General features: G+C 38.3%; 1 pseudogene; it reads left to right on the forward strand.

Moving 5' to 3' along the window:
- The window catches only part of LOC140522895 (peptidyl-prolyl cis-trans isomerase A pseudogene), an 84397-nt pseudogene extending 75793 nt beyond the window's left edge, over positions 1 to 8604 (forward strand).
- The last annotated feature ends 9906 nt before the right edge of the window (positions 8605 to 18510 follow it).

Here is an 18510-nt window from a genome sequence, read left to right on the forward strand (position 1 = left end):
GTGGTGGCAAATGGTAATTTTTTTAATGGAGGAGGTGTGTGAGGTGAGATCCAAAGTCCATATGCTTGCAATATATCTTTATAAACTTTTGAAAAACATATTTTCTAAATTTGCTAAAATACTTGTGAAAAAAATCAAGTCATATCTTGAAAACTACTCTATGAAAGCATACCACAATCTGATCTATGTGAGGTATAAAGGACCTATACTTGGATCCCTGTCCTTTGTTAATTTTGATTAGGGGATATTATCATTTGGGGCCACATAACTGGAATATGTGTAGACTGAACTTGGAGAAATATTAAGCAGGAGCTAGCCTTAAGAGAAAAAGCTAAAAGAATAGGGTTTACTTGGTAATAGAAATGAAGGCTCTTTGACAACATACTCTAGATAATGTTTGAGCTGGGGGTGGGGAAATTACTTTTCCTCTTTCTGTGGTTCCTTTCCTACTTACCTTTCTAACTTCTCCTGCATGTGTGTTTTCCAAGTCCAGTCCACTTTTCTAATACTCTGCCCTCAGCACATATGCAGACAAACACATTCTCCCATAAGAAAGAGAACAGAAAGGAAATAACAAAAAGGGAAAAAATAAATCTATTTCCCAGACTTAGAAAAAGTGAAAAGCTTCCTCCCCATTCTGAGCCCTGCACAAAGAGAATTAGAATGACCCTCCCATTATCTCTATCTTCATGTACAGGAAGAGATAGTGTAAGTATGATAGTTAAGTCAGTGTGGATATCTACGGCTGAATCTACTCGACACTGAGTAAAATTCTTCACCAGCACCAGCACCAGCACCAACATCCTTTGGTCTGATTCTGTTTCATTGCCTGTTAAACTCAACTTTATTAAAGAATGCTGACCAAAGTCTACGTCATTGTCTGGTTGGGGGTTGGGGTTGGGGGTGAGGAGGGATTTGAGAATCTTACATTTTACCATTTCATATTAGAAAGTTCCTGACCAAAGCATCTCATTAAAATCTTATTTGCAGGAAAGAGGCTCATTTACAGTTCTTCACTTTGATGTATGCTGGTTGGCAGCTGTTCAGAAGCAGAGGTAAAATGAGGAAGAATATTTCACTCTGGTTCAGGTTAACACTCTGTAAGACTGAAGGATTGCATGCAAGCTTGGCATGTGCCCCCTTTTATGACACAAAATCCTCAGATCCTTATACTTTTCACTTAGACCAATTAGATCCAGTTCTGTCAGCAAGGTCTGCATTGCCTGCGATTGCCTAAGAAAAGTCAGTCACATTGTGTATTCCTCTTCTTGTTCTGATTTCAAGAATTATGCAAAGGAAAGGAGAACTAAACAATCTTTCTTGAGGTTGATCCCAGGAGAGTCAGAAACACCAATAAATAATTTCTCTCACCATATCTTAGCTTTGAAAATGTCTCATCAGAGAATTCAAATGTGTTTAAAGGCCATTTTCCAGATTTTCAGTGTGTGAGTGCTAAACTGGGAATGGTAAACATAGAATCACAGGACCTGGATTCAAATCTGTTTCTGCCCCTTATTACGTAGGGAAGTCATTTGTTCTCCATGGGCCTCACTTTTCTCATCTGTAAAACTGAGGTGAGTAAACTATATGACCTTTAAGGTCTTCTCAGCTCTCCACCTACAAAAACAAGTAAGTAAAATGCAAACGTCCAAAAGGGATCCCTTGAGAAAGGCTGACTGAGGAACTGGTAGATTGGCAGTCATAACCAGTGTCTGGCAATCACGACTTTGCCTCAGGACACCTACATCCAGGAAGGTATACTTTCTTCCCCTAGAAGGCTGCCACAAATAAATAGAATGCAGACATTCTAAAGAAATCTTTTGAAAGAAAGTAGGTTAACTGAAGAAATGATGAGTTGGCAGAACAGTAATAAGCATCAGGCAACCAGGACTTTGCCCTGGGGCACTGACATCTAGGAGGGGTGCATTTCCTTCCTCTCCCTCCCCCAAGATGCTAATCCATCCTCCCTGTGGTGGTCCCATTGTGCATCATGGGGCAAGAGGAAGACTTTAAGGTCCAAAGGATTACAGAAGGAAGGAAACATGCCTCTCCTGCCCTATTTTTGGCACCCTAGGGGTAGGAGTGTGCTTCCCACCTGTCCAAACTGCCATCCCAGGTTGGTCCCAATTTGTCAATCTCTTAGATTTACTCTTTCCTGCTGTTACTAATGCACCCTTCCAGGGGCAAATTATTCATGCACTCCCTAGCCTAGAGATGACCAGCCTCATCAATGGTAGTGGTTCAGGTTAACCCCAGGGTATCTCAAGATTTGTCTCTGCCCAGTTCCCCTCAACTGATTCTGACCCAGGTGCCAGACTTATCAGTTATGATTCTATGGTTTGTTGTTTTCACAATTTTCTGATTTTAGAGAGACTTTCTTTTAATATTTGAGTTTTATATCTCTTCAAATACTGCCCTTTAAAGGCAAAAATATTCCTGTTTTCATTTTGTAAAATGAAAATTGTAGGAATTATACAACTTAATTCATAGGATTATTATAAAGATCAAATGAGATATTATATGTGAAAATACTTCCTTCATATACTATTTAATTTAAATTTTGGTTGTAGTACATCAGCATTGATCCTGATTATATTAAGAATGCTCACAGGTAGGATTATGCCTGGAGATCCAGGGGGATGAGAGGAGAGCACCACAGATTTACAGATGGGGGCTTTAGAGGTCATTGAAGCTAACACTTGCCCTTTAAAGGTGAAGAAACTAAGACAGAGAGATGTAATGGAATAGCATTGTTCAATGTGTGCGTGCTAGACTGGGAACGTATGACTGTAGGTAAATCCCTTAACACCTCTGGGCCTCAGTTTCCTCATCTGTGAAACGAGGAGGTTAGACTAGCTGACCTCTAAGGTCCCTTCAATTTCTAAGCCTACAGTCCCATAGTACTCCATAATGTTCAACCTCTCACATTTTTTTTAAACAAGCAACAGTTAAGAGAACTGGGTATATTTAATCTAGAGAAGAGAAGACTTGTCAGAGACATAAGTATTTGAAAAACAGAAAAAGAAATAAAATCGTCCTTCGTGTCTCCAGAGGTTAAAAGGCTTCTAATGTACGAAAGTTAACAGGAAGAGAGATCTCAGAACACCATCAGAAAGAACCTTCTAACAATTAAAATAGTTCCAAAGTAGAATGAGCTGCCTTATGAAACATAAAGTTCCTATTACTGGAAATGTTCAAATGTAGTCAGGGTGCTACTACCATAGGGATCTCTACATGGCATAAGGAGTCAGACAAGAATGATCTCCCTCTGAGGATCCATGAGCCTCTGCTTGTAAAATTCAATCTTCCATCCAGTGTGTGTTCTGAATCATTTTTACCCTTAACAGTGATGGGTTTGTATCGAGCAGTACAGACCTTCTGCTCTGCCCTCATCCACCACCACCACCACCACCACCCCTCCCCTCCATTGCCTGATGATGCCCATATTACATGATTTATAAGATGTGGCTAGGACTGAGAAGCAGGAAGGAGTCTGTGGCCATAGAATGTTGTTTTGACCTGATAACTATCTGACCAGGAGAGGCATCAAGTCTACAACTCTGATTTCTAGCCAACAGACCTCATGGGTGACCTTTTAAAATGTAATGAAATCTGTTGGGGTTTTTTTTTCCTTTGAGTACATAATCCTCTGACTGTGTGGTATTACTTCTTCAAGGACAATAAAACCTTTTCCCATTATCTTGTCGACTATTATAATATCCTGGTTAGATAGGCTGGGGATTGTTATCTTCACACAGTGCCTAGTACAGTGGCCCACGCAAATAGGCGCTTAATAAATCCTTTTTGATTATGATGATTATTTCTATTGTTTAGATAAGGAGGCAAACACTGAAAAGTTAAGCAATGTATCTAGTCTCTCAAAGCAAGCCAAAAGGACTAGAATCCAAATGTCTTTCACACCCTGTGCTTATATCACCAAGGCCAAAAATATTCTGCCTCCCAACAGGCTTCCTGCTTGACTCAGGTTGGCTTCAAATATGGTGAGAATGGCTGGTTTCTTCCCATTGCCATTGCTAACTTTCCCTCACTTGACCTGAAGCCTCAGGGTGACAGAAGCAGCCAAATTTGACCCTTCTACCTTAGTTTTCTTAGGCTTTCTGTGAAATCTACATCATACTATTACAAGGGTGGGTGACAATAAATTGGCACTAGGACTTGTCTGGAAAGCCAAGTTCAGTCTCAGTTATTTATGACCATAAAAGAAAAGGATCATTGGGATAGTAGGACGCCCACTCCCAAACCTTCCTAATACATTCACACAATCTCCTCTTCTGATCACACCTTTTACCAAAGAGTAGACTACAGTTTTCCCTTCCACATTGAGGGGATTGGAAGTGGTACCCCAGAGATCTGGAAAATCCAGGTAAAGCTTTTTGGTCCTCCTCTTTATACCAGAGAATAAGTCTGAATTATTATGGTATTAAAAGATATATTTTATTATATGTATTATCTATATATTATTATTAACTAATAATTATTTCATAATAATTATGATTTATATATTGTATATATTATTAATATATTATATTAAGCTGATATTACATAATACTATACATATATTTTATGCATTTCTGAGTTTCTAAATTTTTTCTGTGTTGTCTGCTGGCCTTTACATGTCATCTGGTGGCTTCTGCAAAGCTTCCCCAAAAGTCCTATTTAATTTCTTATGGCTACCCACTACATATCAAAATTGCATTGGAGAAAGTCATGACGGGGAAGGGATAACTATAGTTTGGGGTTCATCTTATTTTCTTCTGCCTAACCACTCCATGGTGTGGTTGGGAGGGGGATGTGAAATGAGCTGAGAAATGACCAAAAGACAGGTGATAGAAGAGAGGAGAGAAAAGAGGGTCTCATCATTTTCAATCTGGATAATCAGTTGCTATTATCTTATTGGAAGGAGTGATTCCTCCCGCCCCCTTCATTTCACAGATGGAGAAACAGAGATGTAGAGATTGAGTGACTGACTTATGTGAAAGAAAGCTCTCAAGTCAATTTAAGGGGTAGTATGATGTAGTAGATAGGATAGTGGACTTAGAGTCAAGAAGATCTGGGTTCAAATCCCGCCTCAGACACTTACTAACTACATGAATAAGTAAGACTGTGTCTCAGTTTTTTTCTCTATAAAATGAAGGGCAGACTCAAAGTCCTCTTAGATTCCCTTCCAAATCTAAATATATGATACCATGATTATTAAATAATGACCTCCTTGAAGGCAAAGACTGTCTTTTTGCCTTTCTTTGTATCCCCTGAACTTAATATGGTACCTGGAACTTAAAAAGTATTTATTGACGGACTGATCATCTTACAAAATGGATGAGGTTACAAGAAGATGCATATCCTGACCGAGTCTTGGCATTTGCTTGAGAGAAACTAAAGATATCTTAAGTCTCAGTGATTCTAAATGAATTAAGAAAACTGAGATTTATCTTTGTAGAAACTCCTTTTGCAATGATTTGGCTGTTTGAGGGAGTCGTCTCTTTCAGTTGGGTCTATAAGAGGGAGCCGACAGACTTTTGGTGATAGCTACATGGAGATATTAAGAGAGAATTGGGGGCAGAGCAGAGAGCAGAAGAGTTAAAAGCAGACCTGGCTTCTAGAGAAGAAAAAAAAGAAAAAGGAAGAGATGCCCAGCACTTAAGGGATATGATCAGAGGAGACTGGAAGAAAGCAGATAGTCATCAAACTTGATTCATTTTGGTTGTTTCCTTGCCTCCAGAGGGGATGAGTTAATATAATCTAACAACAAAACTCTATGGAAGCAACTATTCAGATCCCATCTACTTCAGCTCACCTATTTTATCCTGTACCATCAGAGAAATCCATTACCACTGTTTACCTTCATTTATAATTTTGCTCTATAATTGAAGGGCCAATTATCTTGCAAATGAAATCTTAGGAACCAAGGTCCAGACTTGCATAGATATTAATCATGACACAATGATTTCTCTAAGCAGAGCAGGGCGTTTGTTATTCAGGTCTAAGATTAACATTTGGCAGCCAAGACTTCCTATCTCTGCAGATAACCATTTTATTATGGCTTAACTCAGTCTGGAGAGACCATCTGGATTCATTGATAAAAGAATGGTCTGGAGGCAAGAAAGCCTGAGTTCTAGGATTAGAACTTGCTCTATAACCCTGGAAAAGTCAATCGTAAATTACAGAGAAGTTACCAAATTACCTCAGTAGAGGGAGTTTCTGTGATAAAGTAACAGGGTTGGGCAATTTTTTAAAAATATCAAAATAAACTCATCTTGCAAATAATTTTTAAAACTGAAATAACCTACCAATATGTCCATCTATCAAAAAGGCAGAATAAACAATAGAGAGTCTGACTTGTGACACATTTTCTGTGTGACCCTGGTTAAGTCACTTAATGTCTCAGTGCCTTCATTCAGTTCTCTAAGACTGAGTTACAGAGAAGATGTTGGTATGCGTTAGTAGAGCAGGAAAGCACCTCACCATCACCTCTCTATATGAATGGAATTCCAGGCCCAGTAAACAAATCAATGGTGCAAATACACAGCTATAGATAAGAAATAGTGATTAGAATTTTGATTTTATTGAATAGAAAACTTCTAGATACTTGTGTGTGTATGTTTCTGAACATGCTTGCACATATAACTGCATGCTTCAAATACTTTAGAAAGTCCATTGTTTCATGGGAGTTGGAATTCCCTACATGAATTTAAATGGCAAACCCTTCCTTACCTTTGTAGATGATATGATCTTCATGTATTCAGGCAATCGTCCTTTTCCCCCTCTATAGGATGTACCCAGATAGTAGCAACACATTGCACTTGTCATGGATGAGTGAGTTCGCAGTTCATATAAACGGACATTTTCAAAAGATCCTTATTAGTCATCTCATAACTGCTAAAATTTTTTAGAATCAAACAACCAAATGAGCAACACCAAGAGAAGAGACTTCTTGATTAACGTCAGCATTTGCTTGTCAATAGTATGATTGGTTAAATGGTTTGCTGCTTTTCTTAGAAATGAACTGGGTCTTAAGAGTCGGGTAAAAAAAAATGACAGGTGGGACTTTGAAAATCTATTTGAATTATCCTCTCATATAATGTTTATCTTAGAATTCTGTATGAGACCTTCCTATATTATCATAGTTCTCAAAATGTGTAGTTTTCTTTGTTGACTCTGGTGTTCTTCTAGAGACTGTCTGAATAATATGTCTTAGTTCCCCCAGAGTTGTAGTTTAGGACTCTGACTCCTGGGGCAAATTCAATCTGGAAATAGAGGATTGGGGGGCAGAACTTATCTATGGTAAGGGAATTCTTAACTTTTTTGCTTCATAAACCCCTTATACAGTCTAGTGAAGTCTAGGGACCCCTTTTCAGAGTAATATTTATAAATGCACAAAATAAATAGCACTACAAAGGAAATAAATTCTATTAAATGCAGTTATAAAATAACCTTTTTTAAAAAGTTCTCAGGCCCTAGTATGTGAATCTCCCATCCAAGGTATAATCAGTCCTTTGAATGGTTGAAAAAGACTGGAGGCAAAGGTTATGAGAGTGGGGAGGCTGAGGAACTAGGAAGTCCAAGTGTTCAAAAGAAGCAGAAATTTGGGTGAAGACTATGAGCTAAGTCCTGACTTATTGGAGAGAAAAGAAAATGAGTCAAAGTCTCTAGAGATAGCCCAAAAATCAACAACCATTTGTTAAGCACTCATTATGTTCCCAACCCCATACAAAGTACTGGGAAGACAAAGGCAAAATTACAACAAAGGTCAGGTCATTGATTGAACCTTACTATGGAGTTGGTAACGGGCCATGGTGACAGGGAAAGAGTCTGAAAGTAACTGTCTGTAGAAAGTTGGCCAACTTCTCTTCCTGTGCCTGTGTATCAGGGGACATGAGAAAAAGAGTAGTTGGAATTGGAGAGGGTGCTGAAAGATGAATTATTTTCAGGAGAATGATGTCTTTCAAGGAGAACCAGAAGATGGATTCTTGGCAGATGCCACCATTGGGAGTCCCACTAGACACCAATCCCCACCACCTCTGCCTCTACAGTCACACCAGCCCAGGCATCTTTTACCTTGGCCAACTACAATGTGTACTTCAACATTGTTGTGGATAAAGAGCTGCTGGATCAGATTACTTTCAGGCTCTTTACAGACAAGTTTACAAAGACAGCAGAAAACTTCAGTGCTCAGAACATTGGAGAGAAGGGATTTGGTTACAAGGGATCCTGCTTCCGTAGAATCATTCCTGGATTCATGTACCAGGGTGGTGACTTCACATGCCATAATGGCACTGGTGGCAAGCCCCTCTATGGGGAGAAATTTGCTGATGAGAACTTCATCCTGAAGCATACTGATCCTGGTGTCTTGTCCATGACCAGTTCTGGACCCAACACAAATAGCTCCAAGTTTTTCATCTGCACTGCTAAGACTGATTGGTTGAATGGCAAGCATGTGGCCTTTGGCTAAGTGAAAAAAGGCCTGAACATTGTGGAAGTCATGGAGTGTCCCATTATCAGGATGGCAAGACCATCAGGAAGATCCCTATCGTTGACTATGGACAACTCTCACAAGTTTTTGTTTTGTTTTGTTTTTTGTCTTAAACAGCAAACTATTTATGTGGAATTGTAGAGAGCACCCCGCCCCCATCTGCTTTTATACCCTGTGCTCTCACTTGCTGTAATTCTCTTTGGATTTCATTTCCTTTTTCCTTCCACATCTAGCTAGACAACAGAGTTAAGTTTATGATTATGAAATAGAAAAATAAACTACAAAAGAAAAAAAGATTGGCTCTGAGAGGGAGAAATGTAGGATGGAGAGGAATTTGTTAAGAGTAGAGGAGGACTTGGATGGAAGTATAGGTTAGGGATTAGTGAGGGCTAGTTTGGCAGGAAAAGGATCAGAGTTTGGGGAGAGAAGGTAGTGGGGAAAGGCTTTTGAAATTCAGAGAAGATATAGGGATAGATAGATAGATAGATAGATAGATAGATAGATAGATAGATAGATAGATAGATAGATAGAGATATATTGTATGTATATGCATACATACATACATATAACACACACATATTTCCATGCTTAATTTTATGGGGTGGGGGAGAGGGAGGGAAAAAGATCAAAGTAAAAAATGCATAACAGAGAACAAAAGAAAACTTACAAGGAATCAAAGATGGACAGCTCTCAGTACAATGAGTAGTAGTTATTATATAGGCTTTCTTGAAATGGAAATTGATTGCTGTGTATTTTGAATCCTCTCTCATGTTCTGCTGTGCACTTGGCAATGCTTGTTTTCCTTTTTATTTTGTATTATTTTAGTTTTAGTATTTAAATTTGTTTTTTTTTCTTTTTTTATTTTGTATTTAAGTTTACAAAAATTACAAACAAAGCTTTCAACTAAGCAAAAAAAAATCAGGGAAGGTAAACATGCTCAGAAGAAAGTCTCATCTTGGGAGAAGTCACAGTTTGGGAGGGGGAAGCTTTAGCACCTTAGCAAGTGACCCTGTTCCCTTGAGTTCTCTTCCAGGGACTCCTTCTCCCTTTTCCCTCACAAGAACTAGTAGAGGACTTTGAGAGGTCAAGTATGGTCTCTGACCAAAGCAAGGAAGAACCATCAACTCCTCAGTTACTGTCACCTATGACAAAGCTCCAGATGCACCCTTAACCCCCACCCAGCTGATGTTCTGATTTTTCCATCCCTTCCTATCACTGTATTCCAGTCTTCCTTCCCCTATAACCTGCAGTAAAATTCAACTTCTGTCTAGGTTTATCATGGCGTTAATAGCAGTAGTATATAAAACAACTTATTTTAATATTAGCTAGTCACTAAACATGTATTAAACTCCGACTATGTGTCAGAGCTATGCTAGTGCTGAAACTATAAAGACAAAAATAAAGGGCTGTCTGTCCTCAAAGAACTTATATTTTTATAGCACTTTAAGGATTACAAGGAAAAATATGGAGGCAAGCAGTACAGTACAATTGCTGCTTCAAAGAAGAGGAAACTGAAAGATGGAAGCAAAAGTTCTTTGCACAAGGTCATTCAATTAATTAGCACAAGGACTGAAAATATTTGCTCACAACTCCAGCACTTTTTCCACTGTACCATATACATATGATTTAGAAACTTTATTGAGGAGACTTTTATTTCCAGATTTTTTCCAGGTGGATATGCCATTCAAGGCTCATCTTGCAAATAAGTAAATGACTACTTGAATGCATTTGGTTTGGTTTGTGCAAAGAAATATCACTTTATAGGTACATTGTAATCCACTTACAGAAACTTTTTCCCCAGCATCCACTTCTCATTCTGTCCACCAAAAATACCGATGATGATGATGATAATGATGAAGATGATGATGATGATGTTCAGTTGTTTCAATTGTATCTGACTCTTTGTGACCCTATTTGGAGTGTTCTTGGCAAAGATACTGGAGTGGTTTACTATTTCCTCCTTGAAAAAAAAAATTAGGAAATCAGTAAACAAATGGCTTAAGAGTTGAACTGGATTTCTGTCCTCCCACCCCCATTTCCTTCCAACACTAAGATTGAATGAGACTAGGTAAAGTAACAAAAAAAAGTCTAAATGAGTCAGAAAATTCTACTCCCCAAAATCTAATCCCCAAAAGAAATTACATAGCAATTATACAAGGGATTTGGGATGAGTCATCACAAATTCTTCTTCTGTTGAATCTTCAACCTCTTATTCCTAATTCTTGGGCCACTATAAAATATGCTTATTTCCTCTGAGGTAATTTTTTACTATAGAAAACATTTTAAGATTTAGAAAAAATAATGGCTCATTTCCCAAACCTTAAGAAGTTCCAGTGAATCAAGATTGTATTATGTCATGAGAAAGAGTTCACATTGCTCCATTTTCATGCTCTATACTGGAAAACTTCAAAGTACATACCTACCATATTTTATAACATTGTCAGTAGTCTACTCATCTGGAATAAGCTAAGTAATTCACTGGAAAACTATGATACTTACATGAAATAGAAGACAGGCAAGTCTTTCAAAAAGTAACACAGCCACAATGTGGGAATAATTTTTCTTTTTAAAATAGAGAGAGAGAGAGAGAGAGAGAGAGAGAGAGAGAGAGAGAGAGAGAGAGAGAGAGAGAAGATAGAAATAATATTCTATCTGCTTTATTCAAACTATCCAGTTAGCTGTTGCTTAAATCTGACATTTGGGTTTCCTACTTTCACCCTTTTGTTCTGTGTCTCCTATGTGGGGGAATGCACTCCCATTTCCCTTCTGCTTCTTTGGGCTCCTGTTTCCATCCAAGAATATTTTAGAAAACATGGGAGGCTTTTTCAGATCTCTCAAGTTATCAGCACTCTCTCCCTCTTGAAATTACTATGCATTGTTTTGTAAACCCTTCAGTTTTGTTCTTGTTCTTGGATCCAGACCTATGATTACCTTAGTGTAGGGCACTACCAGAAAAGCAACTCCTTCATCCTAGGCAGATGTGCAATATAAAGTTGCCTGGGATGCTAAAAATTTAAACAAATTCATTAAACAACCGGTATGGATTAGAGAAAGAACCTGAAATCAGCTCTTCCTATCTCTTGCCAAGCTGCCTCTCATATGTATACACACACACACACACACACACACACACACACACACACACACACACACACATCCTATGTACCCACTGTTCTCCTCATCAAAATGTAAGTTCCTTGAAGGCAGGAATAATTTGCAGTTTTTTCTATCCTTAGAGCTTATCACGGTGCCTGGCATAGAGGGAGAGTTTAATAAATGCTTGTTAACCAACGAACCAGTTCCCTTCTAGCTTGTCAGCAGCCAAGCTGTGATACTGGGGAATAGTACAGGAAGCAAACACAAAAGTGGTTTGTTTTAGCTCGAAGTTAGGACCACCTCCCCTCACCTAAGAAAATGTTATCCTCACCTACGTGTGTCTAAAAGTAGCCCCTCAAGCATGTACAGTTTGCAAGAGTTTGCTAGGTGGGATCCTTCTAGACTAGAGCATACTCAGTGAAGAAAAGTTCTTAACTCAGAGGTCATAAATTCACTTTTTATGCATTTTGATATTGGCATTTCAATATAATTTATTTTCTTTATACTTTATTCATTTTATTTTATGTATTTGGAAACACTGTTCTGAGAAGGGGTCTATGGGCTTCACCAAGCTGCCAAAAGTCTCCACGAAACAAGAAAGGTTAAGAACCCCCTGGACTAGAGCATTACTGATAGGAAAATTCTTTAAAATATAGCCCAGATCCCTCTACCCCGCCTTCATCCCAAGACTCCATGTGAGATCATTCCCTTTATGGCTTTCTCAAGGATGCTGTCCAGTCTGACTTTGATATAAACACAGCAACGGGGTTTCCATTATTTTCCTGACATGGCCGCCCTCCTTAAGTTAACAGACTTGTAGACATCTCTTATACAAACACACTGTGACACTGTACCCCAGCTAGGCGTCTTTGGGATTTCTCCGTGCACAGTCTTACTGAATTAGAGCAAGAAATGGAGCATGTTTATACAATTTAACTAATCCTCCTAGATCAGTGGCCCATAGTTACCCCGCAGTTCCCAATCTAAGCTCTTTCTTGTGCCAAATTCTGTGGAGGTTTCGTGAGGAGAGAAAGTTTCCAATGGAGACTAAAGTAAAATAGTTATAACAACTTTCTCTAGCATGTTTACGTTACCCTGTGCCCCTGAATTCAGGGTTCCAGCTTGAGAGGACAGACCAGAGCCACAATGAGCAAAAAAATAGAGTTTCAGCTCTGGACAGGTGAGAGAGGAGCCCATTTTTCACTCACTGCACCATGAAATTGTATATTGAATGCAAGAAGGGATCCCAAAGGCTTTCTAATCCAAGCCCCTCATTTTGTAAATGAGAGTACCGAGGTCCAGGAAGTTATTACATGGATAATAATGTAAGTACAAGAGGTAGTATTTGAACTTGGTTCTTTTTATTCCGGAGTGAGCACTCCTTCCAATAAATAGAGATGGATCAGAAGTCTATCCCCTCTCTGGCAGCAGCCGCCTTAGTCAAATATTATGTTTGATTCAACAAGCATTTATTAAGTGGTTACTGCGAGAGTGGACAAAAGGAAAAAAACATCTCTGCTCCTAAGGAATTCACAGTCTGTTGGAAGAATTACATTAAAATAGAAGGAAACTCAGAAGATGTCCAGTCCAGCCCCTACATTTTACAAATGAAGAAACGGAGGCCCAGAAAGTTGAAGTGATTTATTCAAAGTCAAATCATCAGTGAAGAGTAGTAGGTGTCATGATGGTGTGCATTTATGTGATCACAGACTCACAGGGCTAGAAAGAGTCATAAACACAGAATTAGAGTAGACCTCCAGGGCTGTCTATCTTGTTCAATCCTTTCATGTTACAGATGAGAATAGTAGGAGGTACAGTGAAGAAAGCACAGGGCCTGCATTCAGGAACCCTCATCTTTCTAGGTTCAAATCTGGCCTCAGACATTTACTATCTGGGTGACTCTGGGTGAGTCACTTAACCCTGTTTGCCTCTTTCCTCATCTGTAAGATAAGCTGGAGAAGGAAATGACAAACCATGCTACTCTCTCTGTCAAGGCAACTCCAAATGGGGCCACAGTCAGACACAACTGAAAAACAACAGAGGAAAAACATACTGAGGATGTGACATACCCAGGGTCTCACAAATAGTAAGAACCAGACACAGGATTTGAACCAGGTCCTCTACAGTATTCTTTCCAATATACGACACTGTGTCTCTAGGACTTCTTCATTCCAACTTATACTCAAGTAATAATCCTCTCCAGGACACCATTGAGAAGGGACCATTCAGCCTCCCAATGAAAACCATCCACCAAAGGAGTGTTTACCTTTCAAAGCAGTCTACTCCCCTACTGGGCAGATCCATTTGCTCACTTCACTCATGACTGTTTGTTTACTGGGTATTTTTCACTTTCTAGAAACCTCAATAAACACAAGGGAAGACTCCTTTTCCCCAAGCCCCATTATATGCTCTGCATTTATTTCTCGTGGGTTAACAGAGCCGTACATAGAGAGATCAGAGAAAATCTTAAAATATTCTGCCTTCAGAATCTGATTGAACCTCAAATGTGCTTTCCCCAAATGTCTCCTGTTAATTTTTAAAACCATAAGGATTTTAAAGGGATATTAATCCATGTGTTTTTAATTCATTTACACTCGTACCATTAAAATCCTTCGTAGTAAGAGCTAGCTGATGTTCAAGAAACCAGTTGAGCTTTTAAATAATCTTTTTAAAGGCTTTCCTCTTAACAACAGGAAGACATGTTTGCCAAGAGAAAATGAACTCAAACACCAGAAAATCTGGGTTTGATTCAAAACTTCTAACCCATGAGTTTTTAAAGGCTTGTAAACTTAGTAAAATGAGTTCTATTATCCATACACCATATAGCCACATGGATTATACATTCTTTGTGTGTGCATGCATATCACATGCATAAATGTATAATGTTAACATTTGGCCTGTCTGGGCCTATTAGCTCATTTGATTAGAGTGAGATGCTAACGAGGTCAAAGTTGATTATTCAGTGGGTCTACACTGCTATGACGGACAACCAATTGCAATTAACTTAATGTGGAACCTAAGGCATGACTCTTAGTTACTTTGAGTATTATTTTCCTCATTTATCAGATCAGAAATCTAGATTTAGAAGAACCAAGAAGGATCTTAGGATCACCTAAGGATCCTAGGTTTATAGCCAGAAGGAATTTTAAAGGTCAACTGCTTCAACCACCTCATTTTACAGATGAGGAAACTGAGAACTAGGGAGTCTAAGTGATGTACATAGTTAAGTCGTAGCCAACTCAGAAATCTGGGGCCATCCTGTCCCAGATTTAAATATTCTCCTGCTTCCATAACGATAAAGCACCATATAGATTCACCTCAATTCAAATTCTAAAAACACCTTTTAGGTGTATACTGTGTGCTAGGTGCTAGAGATAAAAAGATAAAAATGAAATAGTCCCTGCCCTCAAGGAGCTTATATTCCACTGGGAAGAAATAAGTTGTCCACAGAAGATCAAAAATTTTTAAATGTATCCAGCATTATTGGGGAGAGCACTAGCCATGGGAAGACCAGGATACTGATTCCTGTAGGAAGTAGCCTTTGAACTGTGAAGAGAGCCCAGAATTCTAGATGGCAGAGGTGAGGAGAAAAGGCTTTGATGTACAATATTATCGTTATTGCCCCATGATTTAGTCCTTAGTCACTATCTAATCAACTCAATGCTTTACCTTCCAACCTAGATTATAGACTCTTTGAGGGCTGATATTATATTTTATTCATCTTTTGTACCACTTCCCTTCTAACCCCCCCAAGCATAGTGTACAATGCCAAACATAACTGGAGGGATTTTTCTATGTATAATTTATTTGTTTGTTTTTGTCTAATTTAAATTACAGAAAGAAAACAATTGCACTAAATAATCTAGATGCCTTGAATTAATATTTTCAAATACTCCCTTTAGAAATCATTACCATGGGAAAATGATTTTCCAGTGCTGCAGATAGTATCCCAAAATTCTTAGGGCACTGAGACATCCGATGTGGTCATTGGTTTGGTCAGTTTTGCTCAACTGCTTTTCCCCTATTGGTTGTCCTTTGTGCTCAAAGAGGACCAAAATGGCATCACTATGTCGGAGTTAAGGTACGGTGTATCAGATCAGCCCAGCAAGAGCCCAGAAGGCTCTACTATGAGTGAGGCACAAATTGTCTATATGAACATTTGGAGTAGCGATGTTCAGAAATAAACATGGTATAAAAACTGTGGACATCAATGAAGAAAGACAAGTTTTTCTTCTTTAAAAAATCAACCATTTCCCTCATGGATAAAATTTTTTGCATGTTTATTCTGTCCATTGTATAACATTTCGAATATAATGGGTGTTAAGTTAATACTTGTTGACATACTGATTGTTCAGTTTCTTTTTCAGATAAATGAATGTTTATAAAGCAACATCTCTATAAATGCAATCACACTTTTCTTTAGGTTTGTAGTGTCAGCCTCTCACAGTTTGTTCTAAAAAGCAAACAAACAAAAATTTAGCTTATATGTCCAGGTTTAATTTATCCCAAACTAGCTTGACATGCATTGCATGGGAGTGACAGTCCAGAACTGGCTAGATTTGGGATCTGAGGTTCCCAATTATATACCTTTCCAACAGGGGCTGATATCACCCTGCCATCAGCCATCATTCTATCTCCAGATGGAGGAAATACCTATTCTATCAGACTAACCATATCAGACCACGCTCCCAGTCTTGGGCTATTTAGGCAGAAGAATCTGTCTCCACCCAAGCCTGAGCAGATTAAATCAATTCTGACCTGGGCTGGAATTTGACCAGGATAAGACTCAATTCAATCTCATTATCAGTAATGTCCTGGTGAAGAACTTTAGAGAAGGGACTGAGGTTGGGAGCTCTGAGAATCATTTTTCACAATAGTATTATTCATTAAAGGGACATTTTCTTTATGGTATAATGACAGTTAAATTAGATCCTCTTTTAGTTCCCAATCCCACAAATACATGCTAAAGAATGATGTACCATGCTCCATTACCACTATAAGAAACCAGAACAGGCCACACACATCCTAGTGGGAGTCAGTCAAAAAAATATCACCAATAAAAAGTACCGACTGTGAGCCGGAGGAAGGACATAGACCTAGGGACGTGAATACAAAGTCATGGAGATAGGAAATGGAATGCTGTCTGTGAAGTTCAGAGAGGAGGCTGGATCACAGAGCATGGGCGATATACACAGTGAAGTGCCCCACCCCTACCCTACCTTTTGTATTTATAATTTGATCTTACAGAGAGTATATATAGAAGCTGATCGGATACTGCTTCCCAGGCATCTATAGGGGTATTTAGAATCTAACTCTTCAAACCCCTCTGATTTTCAACATAATACTCTATGCTGATTAACCCAAGAGATCCTCAGTTAACTAGTGGCAACTATTAAATACCTACATACAAGTGTAATCTTGAAGGAACCTTCTTTGTTTCCCTTTTGCTAAAGTTTTCTGAAGGTTAGACAAACATGATGTGGCCATTCTTTTATACTAAGCCCTTGGCAGGATTTTAACAGTCTTTTAAGACAGATTGTTAGATGAACTTGTTTGTTTTCACCCACTCCTCTACTGATCCACAAACTGGGGTCGCGCTATGCTGTGAAAGTATTCTTTCCTTTTGATGGCAGAAGATATATGCAGGTGTATACACACACGATATGTGTATATACATGTGTGTGCACATGTATACACATACACATGTATGTGTATATATGTGTATACACATGAATAGAGTGTTGGACTTTGAGACAGAATGATCAGATGCAGGCCTAGGAATACATCTTTTGGGGAGGGGGAGGCTAAGTCCATTAATTTGGATTAAATTAAACTTGCAAAATATTTACATCTTTATTTTCAGTAAACTCTAACTGACATTTAGCAATTCTTTCAATTATGAATGTAGACAACAAACTAGATTATCAAAGGAGTCCACGACTCAAAGAAGATTAAGAACCCTGTTCTGTTGGTTGATACGATAACAGTTCGCATTTAGATAGCACTTTATAAACAATAGTTCATTTGATCTTCACAATAATCAACTATCATTATTTTTACAGATGAAGAAACTTGGCCTCAGGGAAGTTGTGACTTGCCCTTAGTAACAGAGCTACCAAGTATCAGAAGAATTTTAAACCCTGTTTGCCTGAGGCCAGATCCAGAACTCTTTCCATCACATCCCAATGCCTCTCAAATAGTTCTGTGGGCTTGAAAGTAGAGGGAAAATATTTCTCTGCTGACAAATTCTCTCATGTCATTCTCTTGCCGGTTTCCAGCCAGCTGGTACTTTCCATTTTATCAGCAACTTCTCAGCCACACAAGAGGGTTAGATGCAAAAAGTCAATGTGGACGGCTTAGCATGAAATCTCCATAGAACCAGGAAATGAATTGTCTTTGCTTTTTGTCCTTTCTCAGCATTTCTCTATACCCACAGGGAGACCATTAGCACTGTTCTATGTTCTTTGTTACCATCAGCCCTGAATTCTACTTGTTTTAAGATTCCTTCTATTTGCTTAGGGTTTCAGAAATGTTAACAAATAATCAGAATGGGTGTGTTAAACTTAAACACTAATTTATTTGCCTTTCTTCAATCAATTACTACTGTGAAGACCTCTTGGATATTTATATATTATATATTATATATATGGCATGTATATTATAGAAGTTCCAAATATACTATATAATATATATTATATGTGTGTACATATATATATATGTATATGTATATATACATATATATATATATATACATATATATATATATGGTATGTATAATATAGAAGTTCCAAATTCTATCTTGAGGTCATTATCAAGATATAATAGGTCATGGAATGTGAATTGCTTTACAGATGGAAATCTACTTGATTATTCTAATCTCTTCCCATTCTCTCTTAACCAAGAGTTAAAATACAGTGACTTTC

This window comes from Notamacropus eugenii, chromosome 2 (assembly GCF_028372415.1).
Source record: "Notamacropus eugenii isolate mMacEug1 chromosome 2, mMacEug1.pri_v2, whole genome shotgun sequence".
NCBI lineage: Eukaryota > Metazoa > Chordata > Mammalia > Diprotodontia > Macropodidae > Notamacropus > Notamacropus eugenii.